This window comes from Temnothorax curvispinosus, unplaced genomic scaffold, assembly GCF_003070985.1.
Source record: "Temnothorax curvispinosus isolate PA1 unplaced genomic scaffold, ASM307098v1 QBEX01007781.1, whole genome shotgun sequence".
Classification (NCBI taxonomy): Eukaryota; Metazoa; Arthropoda; class Insecta; order Hymenoptera; family Formicidae; genus Temnothorax; species Temnothorax curvispinosus.
The window spans coordinates 603622-629182 of NW_020217561.1; the positions used below are offsets into that span (position 1 = coordinate 603622).

Consider the following 25561-nt stretch of genomic DNA (forward strand, 5'->3'; position numbering starts at 1 on the left):
TCAAATCTATTTTACACTATCTTTCACAAAAGAGTGTATATGATACAAGTATTTATATATGTATTGAGTTTGGGTTCGTTAAGCCTAAATGACAATGCGAATTAGTCATCTTTGCGAAATTTTTAAATTTCTTTTCTATTTTATATATAATACATTTTAAAAAAACCATAGAAACCTAATTGATCGTGATTTGCTTACAGTCTCAAATCAGTATTTCAATAAAACTGGAATCTTTCGCAAATTTTTCATCGGGACTTTTAAATCCGAAGAGGGCATTCTACCGCCATCTACGCGCTAACATAGTGAACTGTAATCCACCCGGACGACACGCAAACACTTTGATGTACAAACATTTTGTAAAGGAATTGTTCTTCACAATGTACGCTCGAGAGACTCCCCGAACGTCGCGTCGCGAAACCGGAGTTAGACCGAAGTTACGTCAATGAGGAACTGACGCGCGACGCGTCGAGAATTCCCGTCTCTATGATTTGCTTTGGCGATCATCCATCTTGGCGATGATGATCGCGTACAAATGCTCGATACATTGAAATGCAAGATCGAAAACTCGTTAGACTTGAGATACAGTAGACTTGAGATACAGTAGACTACAGTAGACTGAACTACCTTCAGATACAATTTTTGATAACAATTATTAATATCGGCGAGAATTGAAGGAACAGCGATGTCGACAAGTCTTTAATGTTTCATCCGTTAGACGATTAGATGATTGAAACGCACAGTATTACGACTCGCATGTGTTTTATCTTCGTTAAGTATTTTCACGCTCCAGATACTGACATTATGGGTTCTTTACTTACTAGATTTCTATCAGCAAGGCGTCTTACGTAATCATCATAAAAGACATCAGTATAATATTTTACCTGAAACAGAAAGCAAAGGAAACTCATGTTATTACCTACAATTACAATAATAAATCACGCGTTTTTCATCCTTTCATTCACGCTTATCACTGATGTTAAAATTATTAAAAATATTGAGATTTATTTAATAAATTAATTATGATCTGTTTTAATTATGATAAGTTTTAATTAATTTATATTGAATGAATTTATTATAAATGTATTAAATCTGTTGATATTTATACAGAAGAATTGACATTTATAGATGAACGTGAGAAATACATGAGAGAATATGTAGGTATGTGTGATCGAGATGAAAATGGAATGATTGTATCAATTAGGGATATAACGATATGTTATTATTAAGAGAACCACCTCTCTGCAGTCGAGAGATGTTACAACCAATTAGTAATCATTAAAACTCATAAAGTCAAGGCGTATACGTTCTATCTATTGCTATTAACGATTATTAATATATTGTCGGTTCTCATAGCACGATGAAACGATTCATATACTCGATTATCGATGCGAATATTATTTGCATTTAGAGGATGAAAGATCGAAAGGAAGCGACTGTTTACTCAAAAATCTACTGCTCCATCAACATGGAATAATAGGCTTCTGAGAAAAGAAACAAATTGCGTTTGCAGTTGAAATAACAGAAAATGACAGGAGATTATTGTTTACTCAGAAGATGGGCAGGTCTATCATCAATCAAAATGAAATGGTAGAGCTTCTGAGTGAAGCAATTATTGTTCAAAATATCTTTCGAGCAATTTTACGGAGTGTTTCAAAATTTTTCCGCGAAGAAACTTTAATGTTAATTGCATTTGAATACAATTCTTGATCGTTCCGTATTATACATAATCGTTCATATCGACATGAGATTATTCCAAGAAATCTTACGTAAAAGAAAACGCAGAGGATTACGGAGCACCATGCGCAATCTTTACGTAGAGCAAAAATCAATCAACATTGCACATTGAGGAGTTAATTATCTATATTGTGCGGCATACGCCGATCCAAACTGCCGTGAGTGTCAAGAGCATCGAGGCGGCGCGGGCGCGGCACGTTCTCGCCGTCCCGTTCCCGTCTTCGTAATTTGCGCGCATCGAAATAATCTCGAGACAAGAACGATCGGCGTGACGGCGCCCGTCGTAAATCACCGGTCGATCCGATCGCGGCGAGCGCCGCGGCGTCATCCGTCTCTGACAAAGTGCGAACCCGCCGAGGGATCTTCCGCCGCCCCGGCAACTTCCGGCGGTCGTTATTTACGGGGCTAGATTGGCGGGACTTGGGAAGCTCGAGTTCCAGCGCGAGAGGCGTGAGGTCGGGATCGCAAATTGATCTCAGAGCTCGGGAGGCGGCGGAGGCGGCGGCGGCAGTGGTGGTGGCGGCGACGGAGGCGTCGTCTTTTATCGCCCGCCAATGCACTTCCTCGCGCCCGCGTCCCGCTATCGCGCGCTCCACGTCTTCCCGCGACGGGTCGCTTAAAAAATGCATCTCCGAGAAATCGATGCGTTATCGGGAGAAATGTTACGTGCATGCAATTTGTGAAATAGCACTTCGAGTGATATATGGTGTTCGCGTAGCTCTTGGATTCCGGATCAACCACCGAGCCTGCTTATTTTACATTGAAACGGGATCGAAACCGACAATATACGAAAAATGTTGAAGCATTTTATGTGTCCACTATATTAAAAATCTGGTAAGGTATCATGCCCTTCTTTGTTACAAAAAAATTAAATTGACAGTATTATAGCCGTTGCGTTATGCACGAACTTGCCATAGTTAAAAGTTAATATTATTTGTGGAAAGTAATCTAAAAATTATAGGTCAAAAGTTCCAAGTAAACAGATTCATTTAAAATGTTATTCTACAGAAGTTTTCAAAAGAATAGAAATTTCCTCGAATAGAAATTTCCACGTTGCGGCGATATATATACGAGCGTCCGATAAGAAAGCATTTTTTTTTTTGAGCAACGAGCGGCACAACTGAAATGAAATGTTAAAGCGATTATTAATCGCGGAAAGAGTGGAGCACGACGGCACGATTTAGGTAGTGGTTCGACCTCGAGGATGAGCCGGTGCCATAGGTCAGGTATGAATTCTTGATGTCGGGAGCCTGGGTACGACCGCAGACACCAGGATCCCACTGCGCTAGCAACCACCGGTGCCTTCCTCTGACAATCACGCGGTATGTTAACGTCACTGCGTACGGGAGTTAAGGTGAAATTCTACAGTTCGTTCTCGACGATTATTTCCAGACGAATCATCCAACGCGAGACCTCATCGAATGAGCGCAATCATCTATCTATCTATCATCATCAGCAGTAGACCACTAGAAGCTGTCCAATAAGTTATCGAGCAATTTCTTGGCTCCAGACTGACCTACTTTTTTTCCTTTACGTTGTAGCCGTACTAGGATACAATAACATTTGTTATCGTTTTCGAGTTACCATTATAATCATTTTCTGTTTCAATTCATAATATAAAATGTAATATATTGCGAATTAAAGATAAATGTTCAAGTGGAACACGCAAATGAAATTTTTCTACGAAGATATTAAATACACAAATTAGTTTTCTTTCATGTTTTAAACGTGATGGAAGATCGTCTAAACTTGACCGTGCAAATTCACCTCTAACGACTCATAATTAGTCCAAGCGGTTCTCCGAAACACGCACAAATCCCTGTCACCGTTTGCACTGAACTGAATCTTTGATAAAGAAAACCGACGGCGATGTTCAACGATGTCCTCGTGGCACGGGTTGAATATTCGGAGAAACCGCGAACATTTACCGCTTTAGTTACATATACGTTGATTGTATAATGTCCGACGCAAGGGCTAGGTAATTAACAGATACCGCTAATTGAATCGAGCTGTGCAACATACAACCAAGTAGCGTTTCCTAAATAGCGTTCCGTTTTATGATAGGAATTTAGATTTTGAAATATACGTATATATTCTCTTAAGGTTCGTGCTCAGCGCCATTTTAATGTTATTGAAACAATCTAATTATAATGAAAAAATAATTCACATAATTACGACAATGGAATAGTTATAGTATAAATCTTTCGCAACAATAAAATTAGCAAGAATGATAAAAGTCACAAAAAGATATCGTAATTATTAATTAAGTCATAAGATTTAACAATACCCATTGCTTTTTAACCCTTAAATGCCACCCAGGGTCCAGCGGACCCCAGACCCTTTAGAATGATATATTTTCAAATGTTCCCCCCAAAAATGGAGCTCATGTTCCCATTGATGATAGTTGAGTGATTAACCTACCCGGTTGTACACTTAGCAGAACTCAGTTTACTTAATTTTTTATACTATGTTGAAATTGAAATTTTAACAATATAAGCATTTTATTCTCTTTTCTAAGCCTTGAACAACATTGAACATAATTTTCATAACTAAATATCAAAAAATCAATGAGTAAGGAGACATTTTTCATGCTGGGGTCTTTTAGACCCCATGTGTCATTTACGAGATTCTTGAGAGGTGTGGCATTTAAGGGTTAAGATACGCGATTATCCGAATCGGTCCGAATCGGTCCCGCGTAATGATAGTTAATAAATCGATGATCATTTTCCAGTGCAAATGGAGAGGCGCCTACATCGTGTATCAGCGAGTGAACGCGTTCTGGCGTTTCGCCGAAATTCAGAGAATCGCGGTCGAGAAATCGGCGGCGGCGATCACGTTGCTAGAACTCGAATTATCCCTAGGACCGGAAGATCAGTTCCCAATAATCCACGGCACGCGCATTTACATCCGGGAACGAGGTAATAAATACGGCGTTTACACGGCGGCGGTCCACCTGCACGGCACGGACGCGGCCCCGGTCGTTCTCCGCGCAACGATGGGAAGGGGCCGGGGTAAATTCCTGGCCACCGGCCAGTATTTCGGGTTTCCGAAGCCGTTTCGTCCGATACAAATGGACGCCACCGACAACCTGGGGAACTGCGAAACTACGAAACTACGGTACTAAATGGACCTGCTGCCGCCGACGCCGCCGTCGCTGCTGCCGTCGCCAGTGGTGGGTTGCGAAAGAACGCGAACACGTGGCCGAACGGGTAACGATTAATGAACTCGCCGTATCGTTACACGGGATCGTGCCAGGTTCATCGTTTGTGCTGTTATTGGCAGATACTGGAAGATCGGTGGTTGTGTTAATGTCGTCATCAATGATCCTTTCCATTATAAACAGTTAAAGACTGAAGTTAGTTCGGCTAGTATAGTTTTTGCTAGCAAATAAGCGTATTCTTCAATCATATAAATTTTGTTTTAACTTAAGCTCTTGGCTTATTATTAGACTTGTTATATTTATTAATGAAAATATACTTATGTGTGGCGTAATGAGGATCGAATCGAATTTTCATTGATAGAAAATCATCTCAAAGAAAAAATACACTTTTGAAAAAATACACACTGAGATATCATGCAAATCTTACAAAGCACAAGAATATTAATAATATAAAGTATATTTTAGTTATTTTACAACATAATATCCACAAGTTTCTTTCATAACTGCACTTATATATAAAATTTTCTAACAAAATATTATCTAAAAGAGTTAGTAATTATTCTGTTTAAAAAATGTCCAAAGAAGCAGCGACAATAAAATAATAGAAAAAAAAAAGGGAAAGCCAGAAGGAGTCTGTTAACGAGGTGGGAGTTTCGAATGTACGTTCAGACCAAACTGAAAGCGGAAAATAACACGATGAACAATTTGAAAGATTACAAAGGCCCGTCCTGATTTTCAATCGATCGAATCCGCCGCAGGTCTCCGAGCCCCCTTTCCCCTCGATTCTGGTGGGCCCAATTTCCACCTCGCTTTCTCTGGTCGAGTCCACCGCACGGTTCACGTTTTGCATTCTGTATTTTGCATTTTGCCACGCGCGTTCGCCTCGCGCACGTCGTCGCGCAAATTCAGCGTAAATAATTCGAGCATTTGCTGTTCTGCTGCCTCTCCGTCGAGGACCGGTACAAAACCGTCCTCCGCAACGTCGTGTTCACGGGCACGTGGACAGATGCACGTGTCGGTCCGTGTATGTTGTATGTGTGCGTAGATGCAATTTGTGGATGTGTATGTGTATGTGTGTGACCGGTACGTGACGTGCATCGATACGAGCGAATGCATATAGGCCTTTCATACCTGCGACTGAAACGAGAATTCTCTTTTCCCTTTTGATCCAAGGTTTGCGCATCGAAAAGTGGACCCACGTGACTTCTCTACATTTGAAACTAAATGCGGCTGACCGGCATGCATTTCACGCTCAATTATTGATTATGTTTGATATTACTCATATATTTGTATTTTATGCAAAGTCTTTTTATGCGATTCCGTTTATCCTCGGATGAAAAAAATTCAAGATCGTTTTTAATCGTATAAATGTATACGACCGTCGGAATAATGAAGATTAAAGTGCTACGTTGTTATGTCACCGATTACGTCACGAGCTACCTACGTCATTGTTCAAGAGATAAACAAGAAATCGGTCACAACATGACATTCGCGTTATCTCAATAGCCCACTGCGAGAATATCAATGCTATTAGTTTAACACCTGACAAACGGGTCTGTGGATTAGAGCCAACTTTGACATTTAAAAAAGTTCATAGCATTTCGTACCTATATAAATATCCAAACAAACTATGCATTAAGTATTAGATATCTATTATTCCGTTATCCTATATCTGAAAAATTATCCTATAATTTCAATCTAAAGAATTAAAATTTTATACTTTTTTTTTCCAGATCTTAATTTTGCACTCAAAACTATAGATTTTCCCTATTTAATCCGGTTTATATTCGAAGAACAAAATCCAGTTATAGAAATAAATTATCTTTTCACAAAAAATTAATTATCTTTAAAAATCACGTGACAAGAGAACTGTTTCGAAAAATTCTCGTAGGAATATCCTCGCTAAGAAAAGCTTTTCTTTCCTTCTCGAAGTTTAATTTTCTAAACTCATGAATGCTACCACAATTTTACATTCAAAGAAATAATTAAGAAATTATTGCTCTTTTCTATACATCGACTCATCAAGGGACGATTCTTTAAAACACCGCTACTCCGATCTGCCGCTCCAAGAGAGTTAAAATCTCAACTTTGAAAATAGAAAATCCTTTCGCGGAGGATAAGATCGTTATCCCCGAAGAGTTTCCGCGCGACAAGTGAATCATCGTCCCGAGAACAACTCTAGCTGGTGGAACGACTCCGTGGGTATTCCCGTTAAGTAAATATGCACATCGAAGCAGACAATCCGGCTATTGCCGGGAGAATACGCGAATATTTCGTCAACATGGCTGCCGGCAAGTCTCTCTCGCGCGATTTCCATCTGGCGCAGATGAGAGACGCGGAGGACGACAGAGGCACGAGCGGAGGCGCGCGCGGAGATAAGAGGGGGCGAAATAAGGAAGGGGGATGGAGGACACGTTTTCCAGCATCCGGCGTAGCGCGCGTCTCGGTGAAGTGAGACGTCTTAACCGTTGACGGCGGATGGTCGTCAACGTGGAAAACGCGAGCGAGACCTGTGGGAAGGAAGAGGTTTGGGGAGCGCGAGAGAAGAAACGTGAGAGGGTGGAGGGTGGAGAGTGACGAAGAATTCCAACGAAGGAAGCGGGACGTAAAGCGGCGAAGACAAGGATGGTGGAGCACAGGCCCCGCGAGAAGGCGTCGCCTTATTTGGACGCTGATTTGAAGCGAACGCTCGAGAATTTGACATTTCCGCCAACTTTCCGAGGCTTACATAACCCTCGCGCGCGCGCTTTCTCCCTTTCCTTCCTCTCTCTCTCTATCTAAGAAACGCGGCTTCTTCCTCGCGTATTCACGAAGAAGAAATAACGCGAGAATCTCCAAATATCGAGGCAAAGTTTGATATCAAGAGGAGCTGTTTTCTAGGTGATATTTATAGTAATACGGATCCATTTCCTGCATGCACCATATTTAGCAGCCATCTAATTTTGAGTTTTGTTCATCTAATATGATAGATATTATAACAGATTAAGGATAACTTTTTTACTTATACCATTTAACACTATAATATGATTTTAATCAATCTTTTTAAAGATAGATTCTATTTAAATTATGTGTGCAAAAATACGAGAATCAATTCCTATATGTCCCACTATTAAATTTGTAACTAAACGTACCTAAATGCAATCAATGTCGTATTACTGGAAAACATATATTTAGATACAGTTTTAAACTTTATAAATTTCTAAATAAATTAATCCAATTCAAGTATGTGTTTATTGAGGCAAATATTAATAAAATTAAAATAGAGGTTGTATTGCAAAAGACTATAGAAGTTTTAAACACTTTTACAAACAAACAAACAATATCATCTTGATTGTTTTCGGAATCGCAACAAATCTCTCGTACTAATTTAACTCACCAATAAATTGACATTCATGGTCACGCTCTGAACAATTATTAATTTACTGCTAGTCTAGAAATAGATGATAGTTTCAAGTATCACAATCGGGTCTTGAATTATATCTATGCAAAAATGATGCAGAACATCAATGTGTATCCTTCCGGAAGCACATGGACGAGAGCAAGATACATCCCCTTCAAGCAACAAGAAGAGGGCGACAGGCGGGCATCGACAAGGGGATGGAAAGCGTGCTCTGGCAAAACAATCAATTATCCGGGAAACTTTTGAAAGCGATGGGATCGGGGCGGCTTTTTCTATAGTAGAAAGCCGATTCCCGCGATCAGTTTCGAAAGAGGGATGCCTAAAAAGGCCGGCAGGAGAGTGCGATGAAGATGACGAAAAATAAGAGAGAGAAGAGTGATAGAGAGGGAAAGAAGGAAGGGAGACAGAGTAAACGAGTGAGAGAGGAAAGCGCAAGAGATCGGCTACTTTAACCCAAGTCTTGGAAAGTTCTTCGTACGGACAAGCAGTCCCTTCGCTTCTTCGCCCTCCCCCTCCCGCCCCTGACCAGCTTGCCACCCTACCCCCTTCTCCCATGTTCTTAGGGGTGAAAGAATTGATTCGTGTTCCGTACTTTTCGCGATTACAACGACTGTCGAATATAAATCGACGAAAGCGACGGAAGGACAAGTTTCTGCCGAGTAAGAGCGTACGACCCCTTCGGCGAGATTTAATTGCGGAATACGAAAATTCATCGATGCAGTTTTTGTGGTATTATCGAAACTTCTTAAAGAAATGTAATAAACCGGATTTCAATTTATTTATCGAGATTGTATTTCTGAGATATCGATCTTATTGACATTTTTAAAGCGAATTGTTTTCTTCTTTCTTACATAAGCTTAATAAAAATTAATAATTAAATGCGGGAAATGCATTACTTTACATGGGAATTTTTGTACTATATTTTCATTTTATTTTATATTAATATCTTTTGGATAATTATAAGAATATTTAGTTTAAAATATTGTGAAAGCGATAATATATCGTGACCTGATCTTGAAAATGCAACTGTAAGAAAGTATTTTCAAGATCTAGTGATAACTCGAGAAATAGTCCAACAAAATTATGTTCTCGTAATTATAATTACGACTTGTCTATACACGCTCGACGAAGAGATACAAATAAAAATCACTTTTACAGTGGTGACTGTCAAATTTATAAAAGGATTGATAAGAATTTGTATAAAAGAAGATGGGTTTCTTGATACATGTTTTGTTTCGGCTATGAATATTTAATATTACTCGATATTTAACTCTTAAATGCCACACCTCTCAAGAATCTCGTAAATGACACATGGGATCTAAAAGACCCCAGCATGAAAAATGTCTCCTTACTCATTGATTTTTTGATATTTAGTTATGAAAATTATTGTCAATGTTGTTCAAGGCTTAGAAAAGAGAATAAAATGCTTATATTGTTAAAATTTCAATTTCAACATAGTATAAAAAATTAAGTAAACTGAGTACTGCTAGGTGTACAACCGGGTAGGTCAATCACTCAACTATCATCAATGGGAGCATGAGCTCCATTTTTGGGGAGAACATTTGAAAATATATCATTGTAAAGGGTTTGGGGTCCGCTGGACCCCGGGTGGCATTTAAGGGTTAAACAGATTCATTTAAATCATATTGCGTGTGTGTGTTTGTTTGTTTGTTTGTGTGTGTGTGTGTGTAATGCAAATCTATCCTAATCGGTGATCCTCGAAGAGACGAAGTCGCGGAATCGTCGCGAAGATACACGATGGAGTGCATTTAATATGCGCGCCACGAAGTCGGAATGCCTCCGCCGTCTAATTTATGCGATTGCGGGCCCGATCTCGCATTTCGCGCCATTGTTCTCGTACAATAAGTCTCGCGGTTAAGCGTCATTCCTTTCGATTTACCCTCGGTGAACGCAAACTCCAAGATTCTCCACTGATTTCCTTCATCGGAGAATTTCCACGCTATTATGAAAATACCACGACAAAAGTTAGAGTAATAAGGAAAAATGGCCTATGAGAGTCAAACATGGTTATTTATGCGTGAGTTAACTCTATGTAATATTCAATTAATATTAATTAATTTAATACAAATTATAAATTTTACGTTATTTCGGCTCTACTTTGAGCTATCTTCAGCGACGCGGTATATAGATAAACTAAATAATCTCAAGCTCTCCGAAAAGTATAAAGTGAGTATTTAAAAATTGAATGTACAAAGAAAGTGTAAATTTCCAGAGAAAAAACCAGAAAAATTCTGCTAATATTCATAGTCCGCAAAATATTCAGATTTGAAATAAAAATTGAGACTAACTGGCAAAGAGACATGAAATCTGCTCACCAAATCAAGTTCAGAGAACGTGAAATTGACAAACTGAAGCTCTGAGAAAGACAACGGAAACTGAGATTATTTTTAAACAGCGATGGTTAATATAACAGAGATAATGTTACAATATCAAAGATCAGATCTGGTTCCAAATGAGAGCCGGTTCGTCCGGTTGTCGAACTGAATCAGCTCAGTCAACGATTGACAGCCGGATGAACCGGCTGTCATTTGAAACTAGATTCAATCTTTGATTAGAACATTGTCTATCATTTTCGCTTAATAAAACTAGACAATTGAATCGTTGGACAGAATAATGATATAAATCAATATAATACGATAAAAATGAAAAGTTAAATATACATTCAAATGAAGTATTTAAAAAATTTTTAGCAAATGTTTTAATCGGGAAGTATGTTAATAATTAAATAATAGTTCAAAAAATTCAAACCGGATATCCATAAACATATAAAAGCAAAAATTTAATCTTATTTATATGACGAACAAATAGTTATTCATACGTAATGCCATTCATTACAACTCTTTAGACAATCGGAATATATGATTCGGACCATCATGGAAGGAAATTTGAAAAGTTAGTGTCTGAATAGAGATATTCTCACCGAGGAGAGTTATACATTGTCGAGGTCAACGAGAAGCGAACGGATACTGAGCGAACAAAGTAATTTTCGGCCCGTTCGAGAAGCTGAGGAGAGTTGGAGAAGATGGCCAGAAGTGCCAAGGTGATCTTCCCAAAGTGCGGACTCGCATCAATTAACGCCAAAACTCTGAAGGGGTCTTCAAAGGAAAGACGATCGGTCCATTATTCGCGTAGCACTCGCACCGCTATTGAGGCGGATTTATCCAGTCGAATAGTATCGATCCATTCTAACAAGATCTTAGCAGGCAATAATCCAAATGTCTAACTTATGCTCGATTCTAATTGGAAAAGTTGAGTCTAGTAATCGAAGGTTTATAATGATTTCTATCACGACAATCTCACTTAAAATTGTCAGATAAAAGTATGAAATTGCAATAAATTTCTATGAATAGATCATTCAAGTTTCCTTTTCTACATAACAGTAGCTACAAAAACTTTAAAGAATAAATATGATAAAGATACGTACAAAAAGAAAGACTGCACAACACAACTGGGCACAAAAAACTCATTTTAATTTGCTTCATATCACATAAAAAAATAAAATTTAATTATAATACTCATCAAAACTTAATTCGCTAATTTAGCTTATTATTATCTACTGTCCAACATTAAACATTTACTTTTTACTTCTACCAGTCACAAATATTGTCTACGAATTATTTTTATTGGATATCTTGTGTGTCCATGAAAATATGTGACGCACAAAAATAAATGACAAAGTAAAAACAGTCGATTTGCTAGAATAACCTGTGATTAGCTGCGGTTGTGGGGAAAAAAATGCAATATTCCATCTTGTTGTATTGTTGAGCAGAAACTCAAGCCACCGAGTAACTAGGATATGTACCCCGTTGGCGAAATCGGCCTAGCGAAAATAAGCTTAATCTCGCTGAGTGAAATCACTGCCAAATGTAATGCATCTCCTGTCGACAAACGAACGGTTTCTCCCCTATCGATGAATCCGCGAACGCAAGATGTTGCCAAAGGGGAAGGGAAAAAAAAGCGGACAAGATGTAAAGATTAGGAGGAATGAGGGAAGGAAGGAAGGGGTTGGTACATGGAAATAGAAGGCGGCGAATACACGAGAGCCAGAATCCGTGCGCGTGTTTCAAATATTTTATTTCTACTTGCGTTGGCAAAAAGAGAGAAAGAGAGAAAAGAAAGGGAGGTGGCGAGATAGAGAAAGAGTGAAGTCATAGAAGAGGAGAACGCCACCCGCGCTTCTGTCCCCTTTTTCTTCCTCTTTCTCTCTAGGACCGCCAATAAAACTCAGGATGTATAAAAGAGAAGGCCTGACCGCTGCCGTCGATCTCCGATCGGGAGAAATCTTGCCAAAAAGGGGCGAACCGCATCGCGGAGTCCATTTATGTCCTGTTTCATTCTGAACACGGACACCTCAATAAAGAAGATATCGAGGTAGCGTACGTGTCGCAAACGGTCATATCGTGCTGTCCCTCTATCGAATTTAATACACTTCATGTTTATTCGAGGCAAATTAGAGAATTTACTTTTTGTAAATAAAAAATATTTTAAGTTCTCTTCATACTCTTTCACTTTTGGCACAATACTTACGACAATTGTTGTCATTTACAAAAATATTCAATAAAATATTGGAGATAGAAAATGTTAATGCTGACCGAAAAATAGGGGTAATGTTAGAACTCTTTATCTATCTAATTTACATATATATTGTTTTTTGCAAATTAAAAATTTCATGATTTTATGTTATATTTAATATAAGATTAAAAGCAAAAAAAAACAATGAAAGAAGAAAGAAAGAAAGAAAATACATACAAAATCACATCTATAAATAGGTAAATTTAGAAAATTTTAAAAGTTAATTGAGCTACATCATAGCTACATTAAACACTCTATTGTACACATGTTATTATTCTTATATGCAATACTTAACGCTAGTCATATACTAGTTGAATAGGGAAGTGCATGAAGTAACTATGTTCCATTTATAGTTGCCTTACGCTTATCGACTTTAAAGTTAAATTGATGGCTATAATAATACAACACACGAACCTTTAATCGATAACGTAACTGTACTGAATACTATTCGTATTACTAAAAAGCGCATATTGGCAATATATTGTATATGTATTATATAATAAAAAGTAATTATATAATGAAAATAATTTAATTAACTTAAATCCTTACAAATTATTAATAATTCTGTACGTGCAACTAAAATTTATAACTACGAAAGTTTAATAAAAGAAATCAGATTTACCAATAAAGAAAACTAAATTGTATTCTCGCATGTAAAATTGAAAAGAATTTATGAAAAATGTATGATGTGTTCTAAAGAAACCCGACATAATTCGATTTTCATAATTCCGAAGTCGCATAAACCCCATCAATACAAATAAAATAATCTAGCTATGCGAGGTACTTCGTGACGTCTGTATCGAGCATCGCTTAGATGCTCAATTTGCAGGTTGTCTCGTGTCTACACGATGTCCCTCGCGTACTGCCTCGAATCGGCACCACCTGCCCGCTCGACCGACATTCGCGGGAGGCGTAGATATCTACCAGGAAACGGGAGTTTTGCAACATTTATGCGTTTACGTCGATCGCCGATATAAATACTGCAAGACCTCACTATAGAGCCGGGAAGCCTCTATTTACAGCTGTACGCCGTCGCGAACGTCGCGGGACAGGGGTGTCATTTCCTACGAACTTTCCTCACGACCTCCATACACACTTATGCATTGGCAATTCCAGTTACGCAACGAAATATGTGACAATCGGTAAAAGGTACCGATACACACACACCCACTCTCTCTCTCTTTCTCTCCCCTCTCTCTTGTTAGTCCTTGATTGCCGTATTAAATTACTATTATTTCTTATTTGCCTATTTTATTACGAAACCAATTAATATAAGCATTCAAATAATAATATTATAATTCATTTATTGTAAAAAAAATTTAACTTAAAAATTAATAAGAAAAAATGCTTAATCTTACGTATTATAATGCATGATCACACTATGTAGATGTTGATTATCATTTACATGTATCAAATAATTTATATTTTATAAAATGTTCGGTAATATTAAACCACGTAAATTCATATAAGATATGTAGGTAATTTTCAAAGCTAATAAATCCCAATTATTAGTCCATTTATCATATACACAATTTAATATCAAAATTAATTAGTAAAGTATTTAATATGGCATACTAAACAGTTACCAAACATAATATCTTCATAAAGAAAAGTTTTATAGTAAATCTAACATCATTACACGATATCGGATTAATAAAAAAATTCGTTCATGTTTTTCATTAGCGTGAAAGCTACGTAGAAAAAAGTGAGCAATGTTATATTGTTCTGATATGATTTACTTTTCTCTTACAGTATGCAATAAAATTACACTATATGCAAACTCGTTGCATACAAATTTTATAATAACGTAATAAATTCACATTATTATCCTTAATTGTCCGTTATTAGAGAAGAACACAATTTAATCTATTTCAAAAATGTAATTTACTCTCTTCTATACTTCACACCTAATCACTAATCATATCTAGTTTATATCTCGATAAATTACCATCCGTACAGCTGAAAATTTTTAACGAATTTACGCATAATAATATATGTACAATGCGTCAATCGAGTCGTAGGAAAATAAATCTAATAAAGTTTATCGTGCAACAATAAATTATCAACTTGCTAAATGTATGACGATATTGAATTTATCTCGAAACTCAAAGTAAATTATATAAAAAAAATTAGTTATTAAATTATATAATTGTTGTTAGATAATAAGGCGTAAATTAACTTAAATAATAATTTTTATAAAAATTAAACTCGAACAATTTATTAAGAGAGTATAACTGTATAGTATTTTCATTAAATGACGATATTTTTCTTCTTCAAATTGTCTAAGATAGTAATGTCACAAAAGAGAATAGTTCCAGTTTAAAAATAAGCGGATAAACGCCGAGTGATGGTAAGCGATCGCATAGAGAAAATAATTGGGCCGCGGTGAAGTCGCTTAATTATTTAGCAGTGAAATCGAAGCGCATTTAGCATGCAAATGACTATCGAACCGCGCGGATACTGGTTTTACACCATCGTTGAATCCCAACATTTCCCGTCCGATGTATCGACATCCATCGTTTCCCACCCTCGGCTCCTGACCATTTTCCCACACTTTCACCTTTTCTTAATGGTAAATGTAGAACTTAACCTGCACGTCCACAAGTATATTCCCGTTACATAAAATACTCCAGAGAATAACAAGTTTACGAAATCTCGACATATTAAATGTAATTATTTAAATGTAATTGCAAAGTCAGGAAGGAAACAGTTCAAAATAGGAAAACTGCATAATTACACACATTACCTGTATTAACTATAAGTTAATAAAGATATTTTCGTCGACGTCAAAATTCCAATATACATCACGACGTGTCACGATATAATTGCATCAACGTCTCACTTTACAGCGATGTAATAATTAATATTGCATTGTCGTTTTGTTTGCCTCGCATGTTGAGATTGCGTTGCTCGGCTTCTTCGAACGGCGCACATTCTTTTTTGCTTGTGCTCCCCCGCCTCTCTTTCCCCCATTCACTGCATTACTAATACTATCGCCTCCAGCCTCTTGCATCCACGAGCCGCATATTCGTATCCGAGAAAATCCGATAATTCCCGCCGCAGCGACGCGACGCGGGGTGCGGTGCGGGGTGGGACGGGAGAAGAACGAGAAGGAAGTAGCGGAAGAAAAGGAGAAACGGAACGAGACAGAGCGGCTAAAGCCAGGTCGTTTCCGCAACGAGGTTGGTGCTTTGCTCGCGGCACTATGCATATAAACCCGCACGCCGCTCCGTTGCAACACGCCAGTTCGCAGTAACCTCGCGAATAACGTGTATCTTCCTCAACGATAAACAATTTTCCCGTGCGAGCTGATAGAGTACATCGAGAGTACGCGTTAACGAGTCCGTGTAATGTATCTTCATTGTTAACGCTTAGAAGGAAGGAAACATCGTGGATGAGATGCTTTCCTCCGTGAAGCACGCTGAAACACGCGCGTCTTTTACATCATCTACGTATGTCACGAAGAGGGATGGATTGATACAGGGATGAAAAATTGTATTTTGATGATTCGAATCAAATAAATATTGAATTAATTCTGCTATTCACGTATTCTTAAGCAATGCTTTTTTTACAAACTTTTTGTTTATATTTTTGCTCGATAATTTTCAAAAATGCTGCAACGTTAATATTCGCTAAAAACGATGCTCTAATTCGAGGTTCTCAACGTCATGCAAGATAATCTTACAATCTCGGAAAATGACCTAAATATCGCGCCGTGTCGTCTCCATTTTTCCGTAATCCACGTAGCGGATGCAGTCGCTTAATAACCGCTGGCGACGATCCTAAGTCCGCGCATAATTATGAATCCACCGACACTCGACGTCGCTGGTGTAACGACCATGGCAGAAACCCACGTACACCACGCCGCATTCACCCACGCTCGCGAGCCGATACTCACACGTATACATATGTTATACGACGGCGTGCACCCTCACAGACCGCAGGCACTTCACCCACCAGCATCATGAAACATATACCGCGGAGGGGATGAAAACAGCCGTAGTACCATCGGTACACACACGACGGGACACTATCTCCAGTAGCAGACGTCGCTGAAGATACAGCGACGGGGGTTGTTCGAGAGTTACCGCCGGTTCATTTACCGGTATTGTTGCCCGCCACGAACTCCCGTCCCCGTAGACTCCGCGAGCTCCAGCACCCTCATCCGAACGCTCCTACTTCCAGCCCCGCGCTTCAACTACTCGCACGACACACCCTTCAGTCCCTTCGCATGTCTAAATATTTGGCACGAGCGGCCTAAGTTCCACGTACATTACATGATTCGGATATTTGAGAGCTGCAGTGAGCGTCAAATAGAGACTGTTGCTCTGAATCCAGATTGTATGAAGATACGAATAAAACGGTATAAGATTTACATGTCATCGTATAATACCACAAGCTGCAGTTATAAAATTTACTGTAGTACAATTGCTAATAAAAATATTCTCGTATTTTCCCTGTTTTAATGCACTCCGTAATGAAAAATATCAATTTATTACACATTTATCTAATATTTCCCTAGAAGTATTTGATATCTCTGAGATTCTAGCTCACAAACTCCCTTAACTGTTTACAATTTGCATTGCAGACATGTACATATATTCTGTATTGACTTTTTGCATCTTTCAGCCCGTATTCAACCTGTTATACGCAAAACTCGGATATTTGAGAGTTGTAAGATTCGAGTGAAAAGCAATTATTTAAGTTCTACAAAAACATCTCAAAAAGTAGGACATTATAAGATTGCTTATTATAACTGACTTATCTCATCGCTAATGTTACACTTCTAATTCGTCAGCAAGTATATAGTTGAAAATCAACGTATCACTCTAGTTTTGATATTTTCTAGATTATACGCAATCAGATTAGGAAAGCTAAATTAAATAAGAATTGTTTTAACTCATTTACAGTTCGCGTTATATAAATATGAACTCACGCTCATTGGCCTATCAGAATCATAAGGTTTCCTTCTAACACATATACCGTATAAATGCACGTTATCCATGCAGCATATCTGATACGGTATATGAGGATGTACAGGTGGTTCGTGTTTTATTAGCTTACAGTCGTCAATTACAATTTGCAATAGGAAGTTTATTCCACCGATAACGTTACGAGAGAGATGGAGTGACCGCTCTTCATATCACGAGCTCGAAATGAAAATAATTACTGCCGCGATATAATTAGAGTGACTCTCTTCTGAAATAATACGCAAATGCAAAGGTCAACTTTTATTGTATATATATATTATGTATATATATATGTATGTATGTATATATATATGTAAATCACACACACAAATAAACACACATATATATATATATACATATATATATATATATATATACATATACACATATATTTCTCGCCTCGGGAAATCGGGGAGAAGTCGCATCGTTATAGAAGCTACCGCATCAGGATTGAAGGGACGCGTTATTAGCATACGGGAAATTAAGCGCGTCATTAATATGGCTATTTTACGCGATTGCCCGTAGTACCGTAAACTACCCTTCAACACGTCCGCATGGCCTTTACATATCCGTCAACCAAAATCAATACTACATTAACGAATACCGATATGTCCGTCGCAGCGAGGGGTCATCCTGTGACGTGTATTACAGACATTACGCCCCGTTATATAGCTCGACAATATCGATGCATTATCCGCGCAGCGGCAAATACGTCCTGGCAATTAACGTAAAACAATCCCTGATTAAATTGTAACGACGACGAAATTATATCGCACAGTGCAAAATTCTGGCACCGATATCGTTAACACATCCAAATGTTTTTCTCTTTTTTTTTTGTATAAACGTTAATTTTAATTTAGTTGAATTATGCGTACATTTCTCTTTGTTAAACATGTACATAGCTAGCGAGTAATTTATTTATCTCGCTTAATTAAAGTGTGACAGAATAAAAATTTGATGAGACATGGAACCAAAGAAAAAAGATGCGATTAAGACCGAAAAGCTGCGTGATTTGCTAAATATATAGAAGACAAATTTTAAAATTCAAAAAGCAAAACCATTTTGGAACTTGTATAACCTTGTATATAAATAGCAAAGATTTCTTAAATGTAAGATGTTTTTTAAAATTGCTTATTCTCTATATTGCAATCAATAATTTTCCTTTACTACTTAACAATAATATTCTCGTAAATTCAATTTTTACATTTACATTCAAATTTCAATTCTAAATAAACATTGTAATGTATCTTTAGTTCTAAAGTCATTTTCAATTATATAAGATTCATAAAATGTATTACGAATTTTTAATTGTATTTTAAAACTTTCAATATAATACTTCCTACAATATTTAGATAATTATTTTCTTTTCTTGCGTACATATGTATATATACTATATAATTTTAGTTATTAAGATACTTTTTCATGTGTATATAGAAAACGTTACAATCCACGTTTTCTTTTTTAAATATATCAAAAGGATCTGAAAAGGAGAAAGAAAAAGAGAGAGGGAGATTACAAAACTGCCGTTTGTTGTTGATGCGTGCTTAGAATGAAACCTGCTTTCAGGATCAAGGAAGCTTTGCTTTAAAGTTGAATGTCGCCTTTCTCATTATAGACTTCCGCCGTTGCTCCAGTTATCATCAAAACCGTTTCAATGAAAAGAAACATTTCTTCTCTTTATTTATCCTATTTCCAGTCTCCATTTATAAGGAAAAGGCTAAATAAAATTATTTATTTATAAGAGCTATAATTGAGATTGTGTATCGACAAAAACTTTTATATTTAAATATAGAATGTTGTATAGCACAATTTATATTATTTTAACATCAAACAGGAAATCTCTCGGTTCGTTTTAATAAGCTACATGCAATCATTCCTATAGTTATTAAATTTTGAACTTTATATACCTATATTATATTTACGAAAAAATTATCTTCATCTTGCATCTGTTGGGTTTCTTACACACGTTCAATTTTAGAATATTTTCATTCAAATTTAACTTTTCTTTAATATAAAAATAATCACGCATCGAATCTGGTCGGAGAATCAACGAGGACACTGCGTCGATCGCAAACAAGCCTCCGCGATAAATTCGCTAGAGACCCGGCAAACTTCGAAAAGTTCCAAGTCCGGGGGTCACGCAGACGTATCCCCTGTAACGTTCCGTAATCCGGCGCCAAGGAGGGAAGGGAAGCCGAGAGCAACGAAGGATGATCTCGGAACAAGTCGGAGTTAGAGCCCACGGCGGATAACACGGGCTAACTAATATTACATTAGTTACGAGTCCTTATGAAATTAACCCTACTCCATCCTGTTTCGCGTGGATCATCAACATGACTCGTTATTGTACTCACACATATTACCAGGATAATCCTAGAATTACCGCAAAGCTTAACTTACAAAGTCAGAACTTGATTCTTGACAGATTTAGAATTGATCCTTTCTGAACAAATGTTTAACTTTTGACAATAAACATTTACAGGTTCAAAAAAGAGCTTTATCTAAAATATATGTTTTATTGGACTTCATTGACAAAACCATTTCCGTTGTATTTATATTCAAGCGCTATAAATCATTAAAACTCTTCAACTTTCAATCGTAAAATTAAAAACTCAAGATTTCTATTCGAGAAAAGTAATTAGTCTAAAAGAAGAGAGATGATAATTGCGACATATCTCTTATACTAAGCACAGATACATTCCGACAAAAAGCAAAAACGGAGAAGAGAACGACAAAAACAAGCTTAGACGAAGTGTTAGGAGGTAAAACCAGAATCAGAGATCGAAGTTGTTGAATCTTCTACAAGGAAGTAGTTTGAGAGAGACAGGAGGGCGCAAAACGAAGGAGAAGAGAGGGAGAGAAATGGATGGAGAGAACAACCCCTTCGACCCTCGCCCTCCAACTGTAACTCGACGCGAAGGAACTTGACGGGTCTTGCCGCTGATTAGAAGCACTCCAGCGAGTTTCTCGGTACCAGCATCGGGGATTAGGCGAGATGGAGTAGAGTAGAATTGACGGAGGAAGAACCAGGGAGAGAAAGAGAGATAGAGAGAGAGATATTGGCTGCTAAAGATGGCTTCGCCGTCGAGCAAGTGTTAGCGCGCGAATGTGCGCTCGATAACGTAACAATTGTTGATCTGTTTGCGTAGAAATTAACACGAAGGAATACAAGGCTTCTTTCATTATCATAAAATATGCCACGTACTTCATAACAATTAAACTGAAACGGAATTTAATTAATTGTAAAAATATTTAATATTATTGTCAATATTTAATGTTGTGCTAATAGTAGACATTAATAAATTATTCCTTAAATACGTACGTGAAGTAAGTCTTGAGATTCTTCATTTTAGAACAGTGGAATATATCTTAATCAAATTTGTCTAGATAAATAAGTTAAAAGACTTTTTTATAAATATTATTCAAAATAAGCTACTAAAATAATCTTAAGATCCATTTAATATAAAATAAATATATAAAAATAAAACTATTATAACCAGCGTAAAACTTTAGCGTTTAGTTAAATATCGAGTATAAAATATTTCATAAAATCCACTTATAACTTATAACACCATTTTATATTTAAGAATAGGATTTTATTATCCGTTTATATTTTCCAAGCTATGAACTCATTAGAGTATTTTAATCTTCCAAATTAATATCTATAACTAGACTATCCTAATACCTGAGCCTGAAAAAAAAACTCACTTTTTTTTTATAAAAGCTAAAGGCTCGATTATAAATCTTTCGTGCATCGCTTTCGTGTACAAAATTCGTCAGATGATAATCGCGACATTCTTGAATAAACGATCGACTTTGCGGATAATCTGACGTCTTCACAGTTATCGGAAACGTACACTATCGCATATCTTGAACGACATTCTTTCACGTCGTGGAGCGCAATTCGCGCAGCAACTCGAGCGTCAAGAATCCATTAAGAAATGCCGGTTATACGGTAGAAAGGAGAGAAACTGACGTTGGTCTAATTTGTCGCCGCGAAGAACCCGGCAAGCACAGGTTGGCACCGCGTGCAGTTATCGCGAGAAATTCTCCGATGCGGCGAATTCCCGCCCCGATAGAGCATAAGATTTTATCCTGAACATTCCAGTCAACCAATACTCCCTTTTCCTCGCGTTGCTTCGAACTCATCCTCTAGAGATTCGGAAATTTATCATTACATCTATAAATATCAGATATCCAGATGTAAGTCGCAACAACTATTGCCACAGCCAATTGCGCGTTCTCGTAAATTTAAAGATAAACTTTAATAATTTCTGTCGCAAGCTATATAATAATGTTTACTTAATGCATTGAAAACAACAAAGACATAAAGAGAACCCACTTCTCAAAAAGGCATGTAAAGTCGATACTTGCATATATCGAAGTTTATTGTCGCTTTTCCGCGATGCCGATTGGTTCTTTCGCTTACTTCATGAGCGGCTGTTGTTGCATATTTTGACAATTGTATCAAGAGGTTAATACTAGTGTAACAGTAACAGTATAATATCAAAACTAAATAACACGCGCATAATAGCGCCTGTGTATCTAGTATTTCATAAGAAGAAATCCTATGATCCACTTCTATACTAATAAATAATTTGCATTATTTTGATTATTAAGAAGATTATGTATGTTCGAGTTATATCGTTCATTTTCTATTATTAATACTATTATTAATTTTTAAGTTTTTACCGTTATGAGTTCTTTATCTAAATAAAATCTTGAAATAGAAACAAGTACATTTAAAATAAATTCAAATTCCAATGCTATAGATATACAAAAATTATCTCTAATTGTAAGTTTACTTGTGATAACAAAAACAATTGACGCGTGAAACAGTATCTTAACAAAATATCTTCGGATAATACAAAAAGCTCAAAATTTCGTCGAAATATTTATTAGAGGTAGGAATCCGCAAGAGCACACTTGCGGGTTCCTACGAATTTCATCTCGTTCCCTTCGGTAAAAGCTCGTTCAGATAGTGAATCAGAGCAGGAAGAGTCTTATACTGCACGGTAGAAGGTACGGATGAGAGACGAAGATGAGACGGGAGAAGTGTGTCCAAGATCGGATTGAGAGCGTATCGAGGTCTCAATTTCGTTTCAATTTCAAATAAAAGTAAGACTAAACGCCGACACGCTCCATGATCGAGAGTGGATATCACGGCGTGGAAAATTACGGCAGGGCGAGAGGGCACGTAGAAGATTCAGAGGAGAAAGAAGACGAAGAGGATAAAGTGAAAGTAGAAGGGGAATGTGAGGAGAAAAAGCGTTCGATAAGGATTCGACTGTAACAGAAAAGGACCGCGAGTAAGACACACAATTCTCACTTATATCACTCCCTTCCGATCTTGTCCATCACCTTACCTCCTGTTTTTATCGTCTAGCGTGCAATCTATCGCGTGATGTGTCGAATACGAGAGAGATATATATACAGGGTGTACCAGAAAGATGAGTACCCCGAATTAACTTGAACGGATAACATTTTTGAAAAAAAAAAGTTAAATATAAAAGTTTTAGGGTTTTTGGAAATGGGCATCTGGTGGTGAACTTGAACTTGACCTAGATTCAGGACCTAGGAGAGAAGGATGACTAAAACGTCATCCGTTCAAGTTAATTCGGGATACCCATCTTTCTAGTACACCCTGTATACATATACATACACACACATGCATATCATATATAATCAACCAAAGATAGAGAATGGCAAAATCTGTCGGTGTATAACAAAGATGAGATCGACATCCTATCAAAGATTCCCAGGTGACTCATCTACACATACAACATCTCATGAGATGCCACCACCATTATCCTCCGATGTACTTTCCATCGATATGCTTCTTATAATTCCACATTTTTCTTTCAGTCCAAAGGCAATCTCTCGACCATTAAATTTTTATCATCGAAGATACTGGAAATCCCACGATGATTTATTTGTTTTCTAAACATGAATAATGTTGTTATGTAATAAATTTGAAGCACAAAATTCCCGTTTCACTCTTCAAAAGCTAAAGAGCAAATTTTTACATTCGGAACATTCATCATTTCCGGACTTGCGCGAAAATATCAATATCGAAATTACTCGGATAATCATTTGCTCGTTAATCATCGCCGTGATACTGTTTCATGGCCGATTCACGTTAACTGGAGTCGCTATCGCCCTATATTTTTCATGGAAATCAACAGGTTCGCGGTAAAAGAGCCGCGTCATCTTTCGCCCTCGTTCTCTCCCGATCTGGGAGAAGTGCAGGAAGAAAGAGGATAGCGGAAACGGATGAGGATAGCAAATGGGAGAAAAGAAAGAAAAAAAATGCCGGAATCATCCGCGTATGATAGTAAAGAGGACTATAACTAACTATAACTCGTGGCTTTCGGTCGTCGCGTCGTAGCCATTACGATTTACATAAAGGGTGCCGCCGGAACAAAGGAAACTGTAGCACTAAAGAGGGAGAAAGAGGCCAAGAGAGACAAACGAATACAGAAGAGAGTAAATAAACAAATGTGTAAGCTAATAAATATGAGAAAGAGAATGAGAATAAAATTGTACTTAGGAAACAGAAAATTGTAAGAAGACAAATTTACTTTCTAGACTATAAAGTAATACGCCACAAAAGTAAAAATAATATAATGAAATAAAACATAAAAGTATCGAGATTAAATAACATAAGATGACAGAAAAATTGGAGCTGAGTGAGCAAGCGAATGTAAGGAAAGAGAGAGATGTGTCACAGGCCGGAAAGAAGATGGAACAATTTGCACGCGCGTGCTCTCTCATTACGGTGAAATCACAATGCCAGAGACGCATTGTATAAAAACGTGATCCGCACGCAAATCGCCACCTTTGCGTGCGGCCTGCTCTCTTTTTTCTTGTGTTCTTTTTCGCCCTCCTCTAAAATCCTTTCTCCGTTTCCTTTCTTTTTCGCTAGCTTTGTCAACGATTAGCCTAAGCATGCAAATTGCCATTAAAACGCCCACAAATATAGACATTTTCTACTATTTATGCCAATTATTTGTTACTCATACTGCGCGTATGTATATAAGAAAAATATCAGTTAGAAAATAATCTCTGAAATTTTCCTCCCTATAAGATAAATTTAGATTCACCTAACGATTACGGAAAACATTATTTCTCATTTACTTATATAAAATGGCGCACTTTCTTTCGAATTTTATATTATATTTGGAGGATCAGTCTTGAGTTTTAAATTACTCTGAGATTAAATAAAAAGTAACATTTTATAACCTATTTGCATCCTCAAAAATTTAGTTCATCAAAGTTCTTTAATTTTTAATAGAGTTCAAACATTAATGATTTGTCTTATAAATAAATAACAATGTTTTTAACTTTATTTCTAAAAGCCATTGAAATATATTTAATATATTTATTTTTAATACGGCATACTAAATTAATTAAAAGTATTTCACTCATATACAAATTGAAATCAATATCATTGTTACAATTGCGAATATAGCTCGGATCGGATTCCATTAGATAAGTGAAGGTGCAGCGTATAATCCTGATAGAGTACTCGCGATAAATAAGAACAGCGGACTTTCCAAACTTTTAAGAGCAACTCTTAAAAGCAACTCCTATTTATCCCGGGTTTATCTATCGCCGTGCCCTTCGAGTCGCTGCGATCCGAAAGGAAGCCCTCCGACTTTCAAAGCGGTGCGGAGCCAAGTGGCTGGGCTGGCGGGCTGCACG

The 25561-nt window shown here is 37.2% G+C and overlaps 1 protein-coding gene across 7 annotated transcripts in view; it reads right to left on the reverse strand.

Annotated features, from left to right (window-relative positions):
- Window positions 1-25561, reverse strand: part of LOC112457462 (RNA-binding protein Musashi homolog Rbp6) — a 585496-nt gene that overhangs the window by 414786 nt on the left and 145149 nt on the right. The window contains exon 2 of one of the 7 annotated variants that reach the window (XM_025020533.1): window positions 819-881. The exons of the other annotated variants lie outside the window; for them this stretch is intronic. The gene's annotated coding sequence lies outside the window, so the exon portion shown is untranslated. The remainder of the gene's footprint in view (window positions 1-818; window positions 882-25561) is intronic. 7 annotated transcript variants of the gene reach the window in all.